Genomic DNA, 18,824 nt, shown 5'->3' with positions numbered 1-18,824 from the left:
TGAATGTTACCCCAAAAGTTTGACACTGTACAAGAGTGCTTAAATTAATTCATGTAAAGACCTCGAAAACATACAACAATTTTAAAACTTTGTAAAACTTACATCTATAAAACAACTTTAAGAACTTTAACAAAACTTTAACAGCTTTAAAAGCAACTTGAATAAAACTTTAACATCTTTAATAACAACTTTAACAAACTTTTCAATTTTAATAAACTTTTACAAATCAAACTTAAATTATTCAACGTAATGTTTACTGGCCTCAGCCACAACCTTGCCCCCGGCCTCGACCGCGTGCTACACCACCCTTGGGACTTGTCGTGTATGTATTTTTGGGATCACTAGCCACTAGATGGCATCATGTGTGTGCAGCCTAAGTATAAAAGGACAGCCATTTTGTATATTAGTCACTTTGGGCCTTAATAAAGCAGAGCCAAAGTCATACCTCTTGGAGTTAAACAGTATCAGTCGAACAGTTATTGCATCATTGGGCGAGGAGGCAACATGAACCTTTGCATGCAAAAATGAGCACAATTGGATTGTTGGAGCGATTTGAGGAAGAAGAAGTTTGGGCAGACTTTGTGAGCCATTTCAGCCAGTTCTTCATGGCCAACAAAATGGAGGAGGCCAGCGACGCAATTCGGCGCCGGGTGGTGTTCCTCACAGTTTGCGGTCCAAAAATCTATATAAAGAATCTACTCCTGCCTGTCAGTCCAACAGAGAAAACCTATGAAGAATTGTGTACACGGGTACAGGACCACCATAAGCCAGAAGAAGGCATCATCATCTCACGATACAGAATTTACAAGCATGTTCGCTCAGAGGGCCAGAATGTGGCGGAATTCGTTGCCGACCTGAGACATCTAGTGGGACCGTGTAAGTTCGGGGCTGTGTTGGCAGACATGCTGCAGGACTTCTTTGTAATCAGCATCAACCACGAGGTGATCCTGCATAAACTACTGGCGGTGGAGACGTTGGACTTGAACAGGGCCATCACGATCGCTCAGTCATGCATGACGACGGATAGAAGTCGAAAGCAGATATCAGTGAAAAATCGAAACTCGGCAAGTACTGTAAATATAATTCATTCGGCAGAGCGGCACATGGCAGGGCCTACCCGACTGCGTACACGAAACCTGTGGCTGGCCAAAGTCCGACAGTGGGAATGCATCCGATTTCTTCGTGTTGGTGTTGTGGAGGAATCACCGGCTCCAGCAGTGCCAATTTAAGCAACATAGTTGCAAAGGCTGTCTGAGAGTGGGGCATCTCCAGTGCAAGTGTCCACAGATGAGCAAGCGTGCTGCGACACACCACATGAAGGATGGTGGTCAGATTAGCGCGGATCTGGATACGCAATCCGAGATACCAGAGGAGGAAGTATATGGACTGTACTTGTTCCTAACTAAGAGCAAACCAATAATGATCAACGTGAAATTTAATGGGATGCCGGTATCGATGGAACTGGACATGGGGGCGAGTCAATCGATAATGAGCCAGAGGGCATTCGACAAGTTGTGGGATACTAAGGCTGTGAGGCTCAGGCTAAGTCCAGTCAATGCCAAGTTGCGCACATACACCAAAGAACTCATAACGGTGATTGGCAGCACCACAATTAAAGTGTCGTATGACGGTGCGGTTCACAAGTTACCGCTATGGATTGTCCCAGGCAATGGCTCAACGCTGTTCAGCAGGAACTGGCTTGAAAAAAAATCAGATGCAATTGGAACGACATCAAGGCATTGTCATCGGAGAAAGATACATGTGCCCAAGTGCTGAGCAAGTTCCCCTCGCTGTTCGAACCAGGCATCGGCAACTTCACGGGAGCCAAGGTGCAGATCCACGTGGACTCAGATGTAAAACCCGTCCATCATAAAGCTCGGGCAGTTCCGTATATGATGAGGGAGAAGGTCGAAATCAAACTGGACAGACTCCAGCGTGAAGGGATCATATCACCGGTTGAATTTACTGAATGGGCCAGCCCCATTGTGCCTGTGCTGAAAAGTGATGGCACAGTCAGAATCTGTGGAGACTACAAGGCTACGATCAACAGGATTTCGAAACGGGATCAGTACCCGTTACCGAAGGCTGATGACTTGTTTGCAACACTAGCAGGGGGAAGTCGTTCACCAAACTGGACTTGACGTCCGCCTACATGACACAGGGGCTGGTCGAGACACCAAAGAGACTTACGTGCATTAACACGCTTAAAGGACTGTTTATTTATTACAGGTGCCCTTTTGGAATTCGCTCGGCTGCAGCAATATTTCAGAGGAACATGGAGAATCTACTGAAGTCCGTTCCCAGAACCGTTGTGTTCCAAGATGACATCCTGATCACAGGTCGTGACTCCGAGGAACATCTGAACAACCTGGAAGAGGTTCTACATCATCTGGACAAAGTGGGACTCAGACTGAAACACTAGAAGTGCGTCTTCATGGCACCAGAGGTCGAATTCCTGGGGAGGAAACTTGCTGCTGATGGCATCAGGCCAATGGACGCGAAAATCAAGGACATCAAGAATGAACCCAAGCCGCAGAATGTGACGGAGCTGCGTTCATTCCTGGGTCTACTCAACTACTTCGGTAACTTCCTACCTAAATTGAGCAACTTATTAGAACCACTGCACATGCTGCTAAAAAAAGGCGACAACTGGGTGTCAGGTGCATCTCATAGAAACATAGAAACATAGAAAATAGGTGCAGAAGTAGGCCATTCGGCCCTTCGAGCCTGCACCGCCATTCAATGACTTCATGGCTGAACATGCAACTTCAGTACCCCATTCCTGCTTTCTCGCCATACCCCTTGATCTCCCTAGTAGTAAGGACTTCATCTAACTCCTTTTTGAATATATTTAGTGAATTGGCCTCAACAACTTTCTGTGGTAGAGAATTCCACAGGTTCACCACTCTCTGTGTGAAGAAGTTTCTCCTCATCTCGGTCCTAAATGGCTTACCCCTTATCCTTAGACTGTGACCCCTGGTTCTAGACTTCCCCAACATTGGGAACATTCTTCCTGCATCTAATCTGTCTAAACCCATCAGAATTTTAAACTTTTCTATGAGATTCCCTCTCATTCTTCTGAACTCCAGTGAATACAAGCCCAGTTGATCCATTTCCTTTCTTGATATGTCAGTCCCGCCATCCCGGGAATCAGTCTGGTGAACCTTCGCTGCACTCCCTCAATAGCAAGAATGTCCTTCCTCAAGTTAGGAGACCAAAACTGTACACAATACTCCAGGTGTGGCCTCACCAAGGCCCTGTACAACTGTAGTAACACCTCCCTGCCCCTGTACTCAAATCCCCTCGCTATGAAGGCCAACATGCCATTTGCTTTCTTAACCGCCTGCTGTACCTGCATGCCAACCTTCAATGACTGATGTACCATAACACCCAGGTCTCGTTGCACCTCCCCTTTTCCTAATCTGTCACCATTCAGATAATAGTCTGTCTCTCTGTTTTTACCACCAAAGTGGATAACAGAGTTTTTGAGAAAGTCACTAATCTGCTTTGCTCTAACAAGCTGCTGGTACATTATGACCCATGTAAATGTTTAGTATTGGCCTGTGATGCTTCGTCATATGGAATTGGTTGCATACTCCAAAAGCTAATGAGTCAGGTAAACTCCAATCAGTCGTGTGTGCTTCAAAAAGTTTGTATAAAGCGGGAAGAGCCTACAGCATGGTAGAGAAAGAAGCATTAGCCTGTGTGTATGGGGTTAAAAAGATGCATCAGTACCTGTTTGGTTGTCGGTTTGAACTGGAGACAGATCACAAGCCGCTCATTTCACTGTTCTCTGAAAATAAAAGTATCAATACCAATGCTTCATCCCGCATCCAGAGGTGGGCGCTGACATTATTCGCTTATGATTATGTCATTTGCCATAGACCTGGCACTGAGAATTGTGCCGATGCTTTGAGCTGTCTGCCGGTGCCCACACCGGTGGACCTATTGTTAGTTATGGATGCTTTTGAGAATGAAGGAACCCCTGTCATGGCTCAACAAGTTAAGACCTGAACCAGCCAGGACCCGATTTTATCGGTGGTGAAGCGTTGCATCCTCAAAGGTGATTGGTCTGCCATACCCAAGCAAATGTGCGAGGAGACCAAACCTTACATTCAGCACAAAGACGAACTGTCTATTTAGTCGGATTGCATACTATGGGGCAATCATGTTATTATGCCCAAGGAAGGGAGAGAGAAATTTGTACGTGAGCTACATAACACACATTCCAGTTCTCATGTATGGTGGCCGGGAATTGACTCTGAGCTGGAATCATATGCATCAGTGCAACACTTGCATGCAGATCAGCAAAGCACCAGCGGAATCGCCACTGAGTCTGTGGTCATGGCCGTCCAAACCATGGTCCAGGATCCACATAGACTTTGCAGGTCCCTTCCTGGGGAAGATATTTTTAGTTGTAGTGGATGCATATTCGAAGTGGATAGAGTGTATAATCATGTCATCCAGCACATCCACAGCCACCATTGAGAATCTCAGTGTCATGTTCGTGACACATGGTCTGCCTGACATCGTTGTTTGCGACAACTGATCGTGCTTCACCAGTCAGGAGTTTCAAGAGTTAATGAAACTCAATGGTATCAAACATGTAAGATCAGCCCCGTTCAAACCTGCATCCAATGGGCAAGCAGAACATGCTGTCCAAATCATAAAGCAGAGTATGAAGCAAGAAACCCAAGGGTCACTGCAGACCCGCCTGTCATGCATACGGTTGAGTTACAGGACAAGACCAACCACGCTTACCAGGGTCTCGCCTGCTGAACTAATGATGAAGAGAGGTCTTAAGACCAAGCTATCTCTTGTACACCCTGACTTGAATAATCTTGTTGAATATAGAAGACAAAGTCAGCAAGGGTATCATGATCGCGATATTTCTGTAAATGATCCTGTATATGTTCTGAATTATGGTCAGGATCCCAAGTGGATCGCTTGTATTGTCATGGCCAAGAAGGGCAACAGAGTATTTATTGTCAAGCTCAAAAATAGGCAAACATGCAGGAAACATATGGATCAGACGAACCGGAACAGTCGGAGGAAGAGATAGTCGACGACCAACCAACCTACCCCCAGTCATCAGAGGACTCAGTGGTCATCAGTGACTCGGGACTTTCAATCACTGCCATGTTCAATGAAAATGGACTTTCAGTCCCTGGCATGGCCTTTGCCAGTCCCACCAGGACAGCCACCCAGCCACCAGTCACAACAGACTCTGAACACTCACCCAAGGCTGGAGTTGAACTGAGACGGTCAACCCCGGAGCGTAAAACACCAAACCGTCTCAATTTGTAAAAGACTGTGTTAACATCTCAGAGTGGGGTATTGTCATGTATGTACTTTTGAGATCACTACCCACTAAATGGCGTCACTGTTGGAGCCATTGGGCTGCACGCACGTGTGTGCAGCCCAAGTATAAAAGGCCAGCCATTTTGTATATTAGTCACTTTGGGCCTTAATAAAGCAGAGCCAAGGTCATATCTCTTGGAGTTAAACAGTACTCAGTCTAACAGTTATTGCATACACAACCGGACTATTCCCCCCTTTCTTACTCCCGCCCTTCCCTTTCCCACTGCCTCTGAGCCCAGACCTCCCTGTGGTGGTACCATCATCATAGGCAGTCCCTCGGAATCAAGGAAGATTTGCTTCCACTCTTAACATGAGTCCTTAGATGGCTGAACAGTCCAATATGAGAACCACGGTCTCTGTCACAGGTGGGGCAGATAGTTGTTGAGGGAAGGAGTGGGTGGAACTGGTTGGCCTCACGCTCTTTCTGCTGCCTGCGCTTGATTTCTGCACGCTCTCGGCGACGAGACTCAAAGTGCTCAGCGCCCTCCCAGATGCGCTTCCTCCACTTAGGGAGGTCTTTGGCCAGGGTCTCCCAGGTGTCAGTGGGGATGTTACACTTCATCAGGAAGGCTTTGAGAGTATCCTTGTAACATTTCCGCTGCCCACCTTTGGCACGTTTGCCGTGAAGGAGTTCCGAGTAGAGCGCTTGCTTTGGGAGTCTCGTGTCTGGCATGTGAACTATGTGGCCTGCCCAGCGGAGCTGATCAAGTGTGGCCAGTGCTTCAATGCTGGGGATGTTGGCCTGGTTGAGGACACTAATGTTGGTGCATCTGTCCTCCCTGGGGATTTGCAGGATCTTGCGGAGACATCGTTGCTGGTATTTCTACAGCAACTTGAGGTGTCTACTGTACATGGTCCATGTCTCTGAGCCGTACAGGAGGGTGGGTATTACTACAGCCCTGTAGACCATGAGCTTGGTGGCAGTGTTGAGGGCCTGGTCTTTGAACACTCTTTTCCTCAGGCGGCCAAAGGCTGCACTGGCGCACTGGAGGCAGTGTTGGATCTCGTCGCCAATGCCTGCTCTTGTTGATAGGAGGATCCCAAGATATGGGAAGTGGTCCACGTTGTCCAGGGCCACGTAGTGGATCTTGATGACATGTGGTGAGGACAGGCTGGTGGAGGACCTTTGTCTTGCTGATGTTTAGTGTAAGGCCCATGCTTTCGTATGCCTCAGTAAATACGTCGACTACGTCCTGGAGTTCAGCCTCTGTGTGTGCGCAGACGCAGGCGTCATCCGCGTACTGTAACTCGACAACAGAGGTTGGGGTGATCTTGGACCTGACGTGGAGACGGCGTACGTTGAACAGCTTCCCACTGGTTGTGTAATTTAGTTCCACTCTAGCGGGAAGCTTGTCGACTGTGAGGTGGACATGGCAGCGAGGAAGATTGATAAGAGAGTTGGGGCTATGACCCAGCCCTGTTTGACCCTGCTCCAGACGTGGAATTGGGTCTGTAATGGATCCGTTGGCAGGGATCACGGTCTGCATGTCATCGTGGAGCAGGCGGAGGATGGCGACGAACTTTTGGGGGCATCCGAAACGGAGGAGGACGCTCCATAGACCCTCGCGGTTGACAGTGTCAAAGGCCTTTGTAAGGTCAAAGAAGGCGGCCATGTATAAGGGCTGGCACTGTTCCCTGCACTTTTCCTGCAGCTGTCGCGCTGCAAAAATCATGTCCGTTGTGCCCCATAGAGGACAAAATCCGCACTGTGTCTCCAGGAGGAGCTCCTCAGTCACAGGGAGAAGACGGTCCAGGAGGATTCTATTATGTATGCATGCTTGTATTGTTATATAATGTCTATAACACTGAATGTACCTTTACACTGTACACACCTTACCTGTACACCAGAGAGTGCTGCTGCTGGAGACCTAAGGGTTACCTGCACATTGCAGGTAACCCAGTATAAAAGGAGCTCACAGCTTGGTGTCCTGACTCGAGGAGCTGCAAATAAAGGACTACAGTCTACACAGTTTAAGTATCATACCTTGCCTCGTGGAGTCATTATCAAAGGTGCCTATATACATAACAATTGGCGACGAGGTCACAAACTACACGCTCAGAATGTCACATCTCAGCAACTTTCAGCAAGTCACCGATGGGGAAGATTGGGACGCTTTTGTAGAAAGATTGGAACATTTCTTCATAGCCAACGAACTGGATGGGAACACACTGGCTACACGACCAAAAAAGCACAGGGCCCACCATTCATTGTCTCATTCGGGATTTGCTAGCCCTGGAGAAGACAACCACCAAGAACTATGAGGAACTTGTAACACTAATACAGGAGCAACTAAAACCTAAATAAAGCATCCTCACAGCCAGGCACCGGTTCTTCACTTACCGGCGACCCGAAGGCCAAGAAATTGCTAAGTATGTTGCACATTTAAGAGGATTAGCTGCACCGTGTGATTTTGGAGACCACCTTAATGAAGCATTAAGGGACATATTTGTCATCGGAATCGGCCACAAGGGCCTCCTACACAACGGACATCACAATCACCCTGCAGAAAGCAATTCAAGTGAGCCAGGCCTACATGGTTTCGGCCAGCGACTCCAGGCGAATACTGACCCAGGACTCCAAACCGGCGAGCGCAGTGCACCGCATGGCTACTTCTAAAGGCATAAAGGCTGCCCCGAGTCCCGCAACCCTGAGTCCGCCACATGGGGCAAACCGGATGGCCCCGTGCTGGTGCTGTGGAGGAAACCACAGGGCCCACCAGTGTAACTACAAAGACTATACTTGCAAAGGCTGCAAAGAAAAAGGGCACCTTCAAAGAATGTGCAGAAAAACCTTTACTCACCGCGTCAATGAAGACTTCGCTAATCACCCGGGCTCCGACACAGATGAAGATGAAGCTGCTCAACCCCTGGAAGAAGAATCTATACCTGCTCCACTGAAAGTTCTCCGTGGAATATGGAAGTTGACATTGACGGAGTCCCAGTTTCTATGGAGATCGACACGGGGCGAGCCAGTCTTTCATGAGCCAAACGACCTATGAAAAAATTTGGATAAATCCCGCCAATCAACCAAAACTGTCTCCTGTCCAAGCGAAGCTGCTCACCTACACCAAAGGTAAAATCCCGGTCGTTGGCAGCGTGGATGTCCAGGTCTCCCAGAGCAGCGTGTTGAACAAACTCTCCCTGTGGATCATTGCCGGCGATGGTCCCACGCTGATGGGAAAGAATTGGATGAACCCAGTCCAAAATTGGTCGAAGTGGAGATGGCCTCTGGGCTCCAGCATCGACATCCAACATAGATCCATCGCTGCATCTAGAGATGCCACCGTCCAGCTCGACTGCGCGGCGACAACGCCACAACACCGGGGAGGAATCTTCAGGACCGAGAGTCCAAACTTCACCTTCCAGGCCGGGGCAGGACTCCAAGAGGCGAACATCGTCAAAAGAAGTGGATTCCCGATGCTCATGGCCAAACCTGAGGAAGAAAAGACCGCCACAGCCTATCTGGAGGAGAGCCAGAAGATGGCGACCACACCACGAGGAGAAGAAGCTGCAATCAAAATGGTCGTGACCAGACCACGAGGGGCAGCGTTGGAGGAGTGACACATGGCACCGACCGGCGAATCAGATTGGAAGGCTCCTGTAAAGGAGACCGGTAACCAAAAAAATTTAAAGGGACAGTTTCAACTTAAAAATGACAGGGATTTTCAAGCCAAAAATGCATTAAAAGGGTGCAAGTATGACAATGTAACCATGAATTGTGATGCTGGTGTAACTAATATGAAAAATGAAATGAATGCTTATGTAAGTAAGGTTAAGAACAAGCTTATTATGTTTGATGATTATGACAGAGAGTTTGAAATGTCTAGTGAGACCATGACACAAAACAGTGATGCAAATGCTGTAATTAACAATGTAAAGGCAGTCAATAATGTAGACTCGAGTCGTGGTGTCATGTATACAGGTAGGACACTGGGTTCTACAGGGACCATGCAAATGCTAGAGGAATTCCCCTGTGGGTGACCCCCAAGTCAAGCTGGCAACCAGACCATGTAGCCTGGACCTTTGGAACAAATGTGATGCCCCAGGGAGGACTCACACACACCCAGTGGGAGCAGACCCACTACAGGGACAATGATCAATGGGCAAAACAGCCACCACCGCTGGCAAACTGCCCCAGACCGGCCCTACACCCCCTGGCCACCAGGGCCAGCACCAGGAGCGAGAGCCTAGTACCCTCCAGTTTTCCTGGCAAATCCTGGGATGACCTGACCCTCATCCCTAATGGAGGACAAGGAGCCCATACAGTCCTGTGGCCCTGCCCACCACCAAAGACTCACCCATACCACAGAGAATAGACCCTACCCACTGCTGTACTGGCTACCCCACTGAGGGATCCCACAGCAGTGACACCCACACGGTCTGTGTGTGAGGGGAGGGGAAGGTATGAGGCCATCTCGAGTACAGGGATCACACCTGGCACTCACACAATCCTCACCACAACCTCCCATAGCCCACTACAGATCACCTCCCCAGGTCATAACAATAAGGACTTGAAAAATGCTTCGGGGGGTGTGTTGTTATGTATGCATGCTTGTATTGTTATATGATGACTGTAACACTGAATGTACCTTTACACTGCAGGTAACCCAGTATAAAAGGGAGCTCACAGTTTGGTGTCCTGACTTGAGGAGCTGCAAATAAAGGACTACAGTCTCCACAGTTTAAGTACCATACCCTGCCTCATGGAGTCATTACCAAAGATGCCTACATACATAACAGATTCCAGCGACGACCTTCCCAGTGGTTGATAGCAGGGAGATTCCTCTGTAGTTGCCGCAGTCGGACTTGTCCCCTTTTTTAAAGATGGTCACGATCACTGCATCTCTGAGATCTCCCGGCATGCTCTCCTCCCTCCAGATGAGAGAGATGAGTTCATGTATTCATGCCAGTAATGGCTCTCCACCATACTTCAGTGCCTCAGCAGGGATTCCATCCGTTCCCGAAGCCTTGTTGTTCTTAGGCTGTCTTGTGGATTTTTCCACCTCGTGCAGTGTTGGGGTTTTACTGAGGTGATGACAAGTAGCATGCTGCGGGATGGAGTCGAGAACACTCAAATCACAGACAGGGTCTCAAGTTGAGGAGATCTTCGAAGTGCTCCTTCCAGCGGGCCCTGACTGCCTCAGTGTCTTTGATGAGTGTTTTCCTGTTCTTGGCCAGTGTTATATTTTCAGTAACTCACAGAAACACACACAGCCTTAAGATGGCAGAACATATCGGAACTCACCAGAGTCGGATGACCTGTTCCCTTTATTATAAATAGCACTGTAAGAATAAAAGTGTTTATTAATTGATTCTGTGTATGTATAAATGTTAAAAGTGTATATTATACGGAAGGCCTGTCTGTGTTGAAACAAAAGAAATCAAAATGAAAACCCCCACAGATGCCACACAGCTTTTGTCCTTTGTTTTAATTGGAAAGACATTTTAGCATAATCTAATCAAGAGGTGGGTGGGCTCGTCCAAACAGCCACATATGTGAGGAGAGCCAATAAGGAACTGCCCTGAGGAACAATGAACTTTAGGAATATAAAGGATCCTGCAGCAACTTTTTGCTCTCTATCTCTTGGGAACTCAGGGCACGAGATATTCATTCTAAGACCAGCTGAAACGGAAAGCCATGTGTTCAAACCAGCCAGCAAAAGGGAAGTAATTGCTTGTTATTATAACCTCATTGTAGCTCTGTTATAAGATAACTGATCACTGTTGATAATGTGCATGTGTGTATGTTTTTAATAAACTGTGCCAATTGTTTTGAAAGAATTGTCTCACTGTCAACTGTAAGCCCAGAGAGATTTAGAAATCTTATAGCACTGGCTGCAGTGCCACAGGAGTCCACAGGAGGAGCTATATATATTACACTTCTCCCTCCTTAATGAAGAAGTAATTATAACCAAATAATCATCATACATAACTTGCATGGTTATACATAACAAAAGATATGGACTTATTTTGCCATATTTACAAATCAAGCTGTACCACTTGTTTTCTGTTTCGAAGAGGATACCTTCGCTCTCGAACAGAACCTTCCAAACATGGTGTCGAATTTAAACTCATTCGAGGCTGATCCTGAGAAAAGTTTTCCTCCAAGGGATGCCCTTGATTTCCATTTGAACTCTCTCTAACTTCAGACTGTTTGTCTGCCTGAGTCAGAGCCAGACTTAAATTCTAACTTTCTCTTGAATTTGTTCCCAGTACATTGGATGTAGGATATGCTACTGGTGTATCAAAAACTATCTGATGAGTTATAAATAATTGAATCATTCCCACCTTCAACTACTTCCATGTCTGTAGGTAAAATATGATCAATGTGAACAAACATAACCTGTCCATTATCAAACATCTTGACCAAATATGTGCGAGGACCACTCTTCACCACTCTTCCTGGTAACCACTTTAACCATTTGTGTGATGGTTCTTCACTCTCACCTTCTGATTTAATTTCACACTTCTCTCTTTTATTCTACCTCTATCATGATTTGCTTTCTGTCTTAATTGTGTCTCTTCTACGGATTGTGCCAAGTTTGGTTTCAACAACGAGAATCTGGTTCATGGCTGTTGTTCAAGAAACAACTGGTGTTCTACCAATAGTTGTGTGAGGAGTATTATGATACGTAATTAGAAAATTAACCAATTTGTGGTCCAATGACAACTGTCGTTTCTTTGGATTTGGATCCAACATCTGTTTTATGAGGGCATGTTTTACAATTTGTGCAGTGCGCTCTGCTGCACCATTTGAAGCAGGGTGGTACGGTCGAACCTTGGTATGTTTTACCCCAGTTTTACTCGTGAACTGTGCAAATTCTTCTGAATGAAATTGTGCTCCATTATCAGAAACAATTTCTTCTGAGAGGTCAAATAAAGAAAATAATCTTCGTAAAATGTCTAATTTTTACTTGTTGTTATTTTCCACATTGGAAATACCTCAACACACTTCAAATGGCTATCAATCACAATGAACAATTGTTGTCCTTCTAGCTCAGCAAAATCGATATGTAGCCTTTGCCATACCCTGGGTGGCCATTTCCATGGCTATAATGATACTGATGGCGGTTGCTTGCTTACCGATTGACATGTTGTACACTGACTGACGATGCACTCTATATTTTTATCAAGACCTGGCCACCTTAAGTAACTGCATGCAAAACTCTTAGTCAAGCACATTCCCAGGTACTAGTCATGGAGGTCTCCTAATAATTTGGACCTGAATTTATTTGCTATAACCACTCTTGCACCCCACATGATACAATCTTTATCGACTGATAATTCATTCCTACGAATGAAGAATGGATGAATATCTTTGTCTGTTACCTGGTTTGGCAAGCCATTTGCAATATACTCATACACCTTTGACATAACTGGGTCACGTTTGGTTGCCCTACCAATCTCTTGAGCTGTGACTGGCAGTTCATCAATGTATGAAAAATAAAACACTTCTTCCCTATCAGGTGTAACTTGTGATGGGGAAGGCAATCTAGACATAGATCAACATTACTGTCATCAGCTGGTCATCTGTATTCAATATCATATGTATATGCTGACAAAATCAAAGCCCATCTCTGCATTCGGGCTGCAGCTAATGTTGGAACTGGGGACTTTGGATGGAGGATTGCTGTCAGTGGCTTATAAGAACATAAGAACATAAGAATTAGGAACAGGAGTAGGCCATCTAGCCCCTCAAGCCTGCTCCGCCATTCTACAAGATAATGGCTGATCTGGCCGTGGACTCAGCTCCACTTACCCGCCCGCTCCCCGTAACCCTTAATTCCCTTATTGGTTAAAAATCTATCTATCTGTGATTTGAATACATTCAATGAGCTAGCCTCAACTGCTTCCTTGGGCAGAGAATTCCACAGATTCACAACACTCTGGGAGAAGAAATTCCTTCTCAACTCGGTTTTAAATTGTCTCCCCCGTATTTTGAGACTGTGCCCCCTAGTTCTAGTCTCCCCGACCAGTGGAAACAACCTCTCTGCCTCTAACTTGTCTATCCCTTTCATTATTTTAAATGTTTCGAGAAGATCACCCCTCATCCTTCAGAATTCCATTGAGTAAAGACCCAGTCTACTCAATCTATCATCAAAAGGTAACCCCCTCATCTCCGGAATCAGCCTAGTGAATCGTCTCTGTACCCCCTCCAAAGCTAGTATATCCTTCCTTAAGTAAGGTGACCAAAACTGCACGCAGTACTCCAGGTATGGCCTCACCAGTACCCTATACAGTTGCAGCAGGACCTCCCTGCTTTTGTACTCCATCCCTCTCGCAATGAAAGCCAACATTCCATTCGCCTTCCTGATTACCTGCTGCACCTGCAAACTAACTTTCTGGGATTCATGCACAAGGACCCCCAGGTCCCTCTGCACCGCAGCATGTTGTAATTTCTCCCCATTCAAATAATATTCCCTTTTACTGTTTTTTTTTCCAAGGTGGATGACTTCACACTTTCTGACATTGTATTCCATCTGCCAAACCTTAGCCCATTCGCTTAACCTATCTAAATCTCTTTGCAGCCTCTCTGTGTCCTCTACACAACCCGCTTTCCCACTAATCTTTGTGTCATCTGCAAATTTTGTTACACTACACTCTGTCCCCTCTTCCAGGTCATCTATATATATTGTTAACAGTTGTGGTCCCAGCACCGATCCCTGTGGCACACCACTAACCACCGATTTCCAACCCGAAAAGGACCCATTTATCCCGACTCTCTGCTTTCTGTTAGCCAGCCAATTCTCAATCCATGCTAATACATTTCCTCTGACTCCGCGTACCTTTATCTTCTGCAGTAACCTTTTGTGTGGCACCTTATCGAATGCCTTTTGGAAATCTAAATACACCACATCCATCGGTACACCTCTATCCACAATGCTCGTTATATCCTTAAAGAATTCCAGTAAATTAGTTAAACATGATTTCCCCTTCATGAATCCATGCTGCGTCTGCTTGATTGCACTATTCCTAACTAGATGTCCCGCTATTTCTTCCTTAATGATAGCTTCAAGCATTTTCCCCACTACAGATGGTAAACTAACCGGCCTATAGTTACCTGCCTTTTGTCTGCCCCCTTTTTTAAACAGAGGCATTACATTAGCTGCTTTCCAATCCGCTGGTACCTCCCCAGAGTCCAGAGAATTTTGGTAGATTATAACGAATGCATCTGCTATAACTTCCACCATCTCTTTTAATACCCTGGGATGCATTTCATCAGGACCAGGGGACTTGTCCACCTTGAGTCCCATTAGCCTGTCCAGCACTACCTCCCTAGTGATAGTGATTGTCTCAAGGTCCTCCCTTCCCACATTCCTGTGACCAGCAATTTTTGGCATGGCTTTTGTGTCTTCCACTGTGAAGACCGAAACAAAATAATTGTTTAAGGTCTCAGCCATTTCCACATTTCGCATTATTAAATCCCCCTTCTCATCTTCTAAGGGACCAGCATTTACTTTGGTCACTCTTTTCCGTTTTATATATCTGTAAAAGCTTTTACTATCTGTTTTTATGTTTTGCGCAAGTTTACTTTCGTAATCTATCTTTCCTTTCTTTATTGCTTTCTTAGTCATTCTTTGCTGTCGTTTAAAATTTTCCCAATCTTCTAGTTTCCCACTAACCTTGGCCACCTTATACGCATTGGTTTTTAATTTGATACTCTCCTTTATTTCCTTGGTTATCCACGGCTGGTTATCCCTTCTCTTACCGCTCTTCTTTTTCACTGGAATATATTTTTGTTGAGAACTATGAAAGAGCTCCTTAAAAGTCCTCCATTGTTCCTCAATTGTGCCACCGTTTAGTCTGTGTTTCCAGTCTACTTTCGCCAACTCTGCCCTCATCCCACTGTAGTCCCCTTTGTTTAAGCACAGTACGCTTGTTTGAGACACTACTTCCTCACCCTCAATCTGTATTTCAAATTCAACCATACTGTGATCACTCATTCCGAGAGGATCTTTTACTCGGAGTATCGTTTATTATTCCTGTCTCATTACACAGGACCAGATCTAAGATCGCTTGCTCCCTTGTAGGTTCTGTAACATACTGTTCTAAGAAACAATCCCGTATGCATTCTATGAATTCCTCCTCAAGGCTACCCCATGCGAATTGATTTGACCAATCGATATGTAGGTTAAAATCCCCCATGATTACTGCCGTTCCTTTTTCACATGCCTCCATTATTCCCTTGATTATTGCCCGCCCCACCGTGAAATTATTATTTGGGAGCCTATAAACTACGCACACCAGTGACTTTTTCCCCTTACTATTTCTAATCTCCACCCACAATGATTCAACATTTTGTTCATTAGAGCCAATATCGTCTCTCACAACTGCCCTGATATCTTCCTTTATTAACAGAGCTACCCCACCTCCTTTCCCTCTTGTCTATCTTTCCGAATTATCAGATACCCCTGTATGTTTAATTCCCAGTCTTGGCCACCCTGCAACCACATTTCTGTAATGGCCACCAAATCATACCCATTTGTAATGATTTGTGCTGTCAACTCATTTACTTTATTTCGAATGCTGCATGCTTTTAGGTAGAGTGTTTTAATACTAGTCACTGAACTTCAATCATTTTTAGGTCTTTTGAACTATTATGGGAAATTCCTATGAAATTTGGCTACAGTATTACATCCACTGAATTAACTATTGAAAAAACAGTAGTTTTATGGTCCATAACGATGGTAAATTTACGACCATACAAGTATTTGTGGAACTTCTTGACCTCAAAAATTAATGCCAAAGTTTAGCTTGCGATTTGCACATAATTACGCTCACTGGCACTGAGAGTGCGTGAAGCAAAAGCAATTGGTCTCTCCTAAGTAATACATGAGAGATCACTGCCCCAACTCCATACGGAGAGGCATCACATGCTAGCTTGATCTCCTTAGATACATCATTGTGAACTAACATGGTGCTCTCTACCAATTTGCTTTAACTCTCCTTGAATGCTGTATCACATTCTTCTGACCACTTCCAATGGACCTGTTTTTTCAATAGTTAATTCAGTGGATGTAATACTGTAGCCAAATTTCGTAGGAATTTCCCATAATAGTTCAAAAGACCCAAAAATGATTGAAGTTCAGTGACATTCTTGGGAGTGGGTGCATTTCTAATTGCATCCAGCTTTCCCTTGGTAGGATGTAAACCATCTTTGTCGACTCTGTATCCTAAGTACTCCACTGAGTTTTGAAATAACTCTAGCCATTTGAGGACTTCATTCAATATGTTATTATGAATTTGCCTATTTGGTGCTGAAATTAGTATGTTATCTAAATAACATACTACCCCGTTAATACCTTGCAAAATCTGGTTCATTACCCCTTGGAATATGGCAGGGACGGAAGACACTCCAAACGGTAGCCTATTAAATTGATATAGGCCTAGATGGGTATTTATAGTCAAGCATGACTTGGACTCCTCATCGAGTTCAAGCTGTAAGTAGGCATTCGTAAGAACCAACTTTGAGAAGATCTGACCACCTGTCAGTGTTGTGAACAAATCTTCTACATTTGGCAATGTATTGGGGACATTACCCTCTCGAACCTTGTTTACGATTACTTTATAATCACCACACAATCTTACCTTACCATTAGACTTAGATACAACAACAATGGGTGTAGCCCAATTACATCGATCTATCTTAAAAATAATGTTCTCAGTCTCTAGTCTTTTGAGTTCTTGCTCAATTTTCTCCTTGAGTGCATATGGCTTGCAATAAACCGATCTAGTGTCCTTCTGTACCCTGACACTCGCCTTGAAGCCTTGGATTGGACTGCCTGTCTCACAGAACACCTTCGGATAATACTTGATGACCTCATCCTTTGATGCAAATCTTGTTTCAACACAAAAAATCTCACTCCAATCCAGCTTCAGTGATCCCAACCAATTTCTTCCTCATATGGCAGGTTTGTCTCCTGCCACTACTAATAAGAGGCAAGCTCTGAACTTGATCCTTGTATTTCACCGGTACGGTGATACGACCTACCACAGGAATGTTCTCTCCCGAGTAGCCTCGCAGCTCTATCTTGGATTTCTCCAATGGGAAATCATGCAATTTGTCGAGATATAGCGACTGCGGTACTACACTCACGGATGCACCAGTGTCGATTTCCATGGGTATCTTGGTTCCTGCAACATCGATGTGGGATGTGAGTTAACTTTGTGCTCCTGATGGTTTAGCTCTAAAATCTTCTCATTCTGCTGTTTTTCTTCCATGCTATGTAGTCTCTGGATATTTCAAATCAGTCGGCATGCCCTCGCAAGATGCCCAGTTTTCCTGCAGATGAAACACTCTGCCTTCACATATGGACAACTCTGAGCAATGAGTTGCCCCAGGCACTGATAGCAAGACTTCAATGCTCTGTTACATTGCCAGTTTCTGAGACTTTGGGGCCCAACTGCCTTTTACTTTTAACCTGCAGGCGATTCACCTCGGTTGTCTGACAACTGAAAATAGTATGACATTCTCGGGAATATTGGTTGGCCATATTCATTGATATAGCTGTCTGACAAGCTAAATCAAAATTCAAGTTAGGAGTTGTCAATAACTTTTTTCTGATTGCATCATTTTTCATCCCACAAACAAAGCGGTCACGCAATGCTCGGTCCTGGAGGTTTCTGAAATTACAGTGAATAGATAGCTTTTTTAATGCTACAATGTACTCACTGATATTTTCTTCTGTTAACTGATCACTTATTGTGAAACGATAACTTTCAGCAATTTCCAGGGATTCAGGGATGTAGTGCTATCTGCTTAAGAGTTGTGTCCTTTGGCTTGACAAGCACAAGCAAATTTTTCAAGGTTTCATACACCTCAGGCCCTGCTTCAGTTAAGAAAATAGCCGTTTGTCGTTCCAACACCACCCGGTTATGGTTTTCATCATTGGGGACTTCGATGATATTATTTGCAGTGAAAAATATTTCTAGCCGCTCCACATACGCTCTGAAACTTTCACGGTCACGTTGAAACTCCACCAAATGCCCTATTATTCCCATAGGCACAGCCATCTGGACTCTGGTAGTTCAGACAATGTGCTTGTAATTTACCTAGGATTTGTAGCTGTTAATCAAAACATAGAAGCTCTCAAAGTCTCTCTGTTGGTTGGCTGAATCCTCCACCAACCAAAATTTCAGCGGTTTTTTCCCGATAAACCCATCTTCGTCGCATTGTTATATTTTCAGTAACTCACAGAAACACACACAGCCTTAAAATGGCAGAACATACCGGAACTCACCAGAGTCAGCTGACCTATCCCTTTATTATAAACAACACTGGCTGCAGTGCCACAGGAGTCCACAGGTGGAGCTATATATATATTACAGCCAGCAGTGGGGTGAGGCCTTGGGTGTTTGGGCCGTAGGTGGCCTTGACTGCGATGAAGAATCCTCGCACATCATGGTTGTCGGCCAGCTGCTGTATCTCCTGTGCTTTCTCCATCTACCACCTGTTCTTTAGG

This window comes from Pristiophorus japonicus, chromosome 8, assembly GCF_044704955.1.
Source record: "Pristiophorus japonicus isolate sPriJap1 chromosome 8, sPriJap1.hap1, whole genome shotgun sequence".
Lineage (NCBI taxonomy): Eukaryota > Metazoa > Chordata > Chondrichthyes > Pristiophoridae > Pristiophorus > Pristiophorus japonicus.
This window is presented reverse-complemented; position numbering follows the sequence as displayed.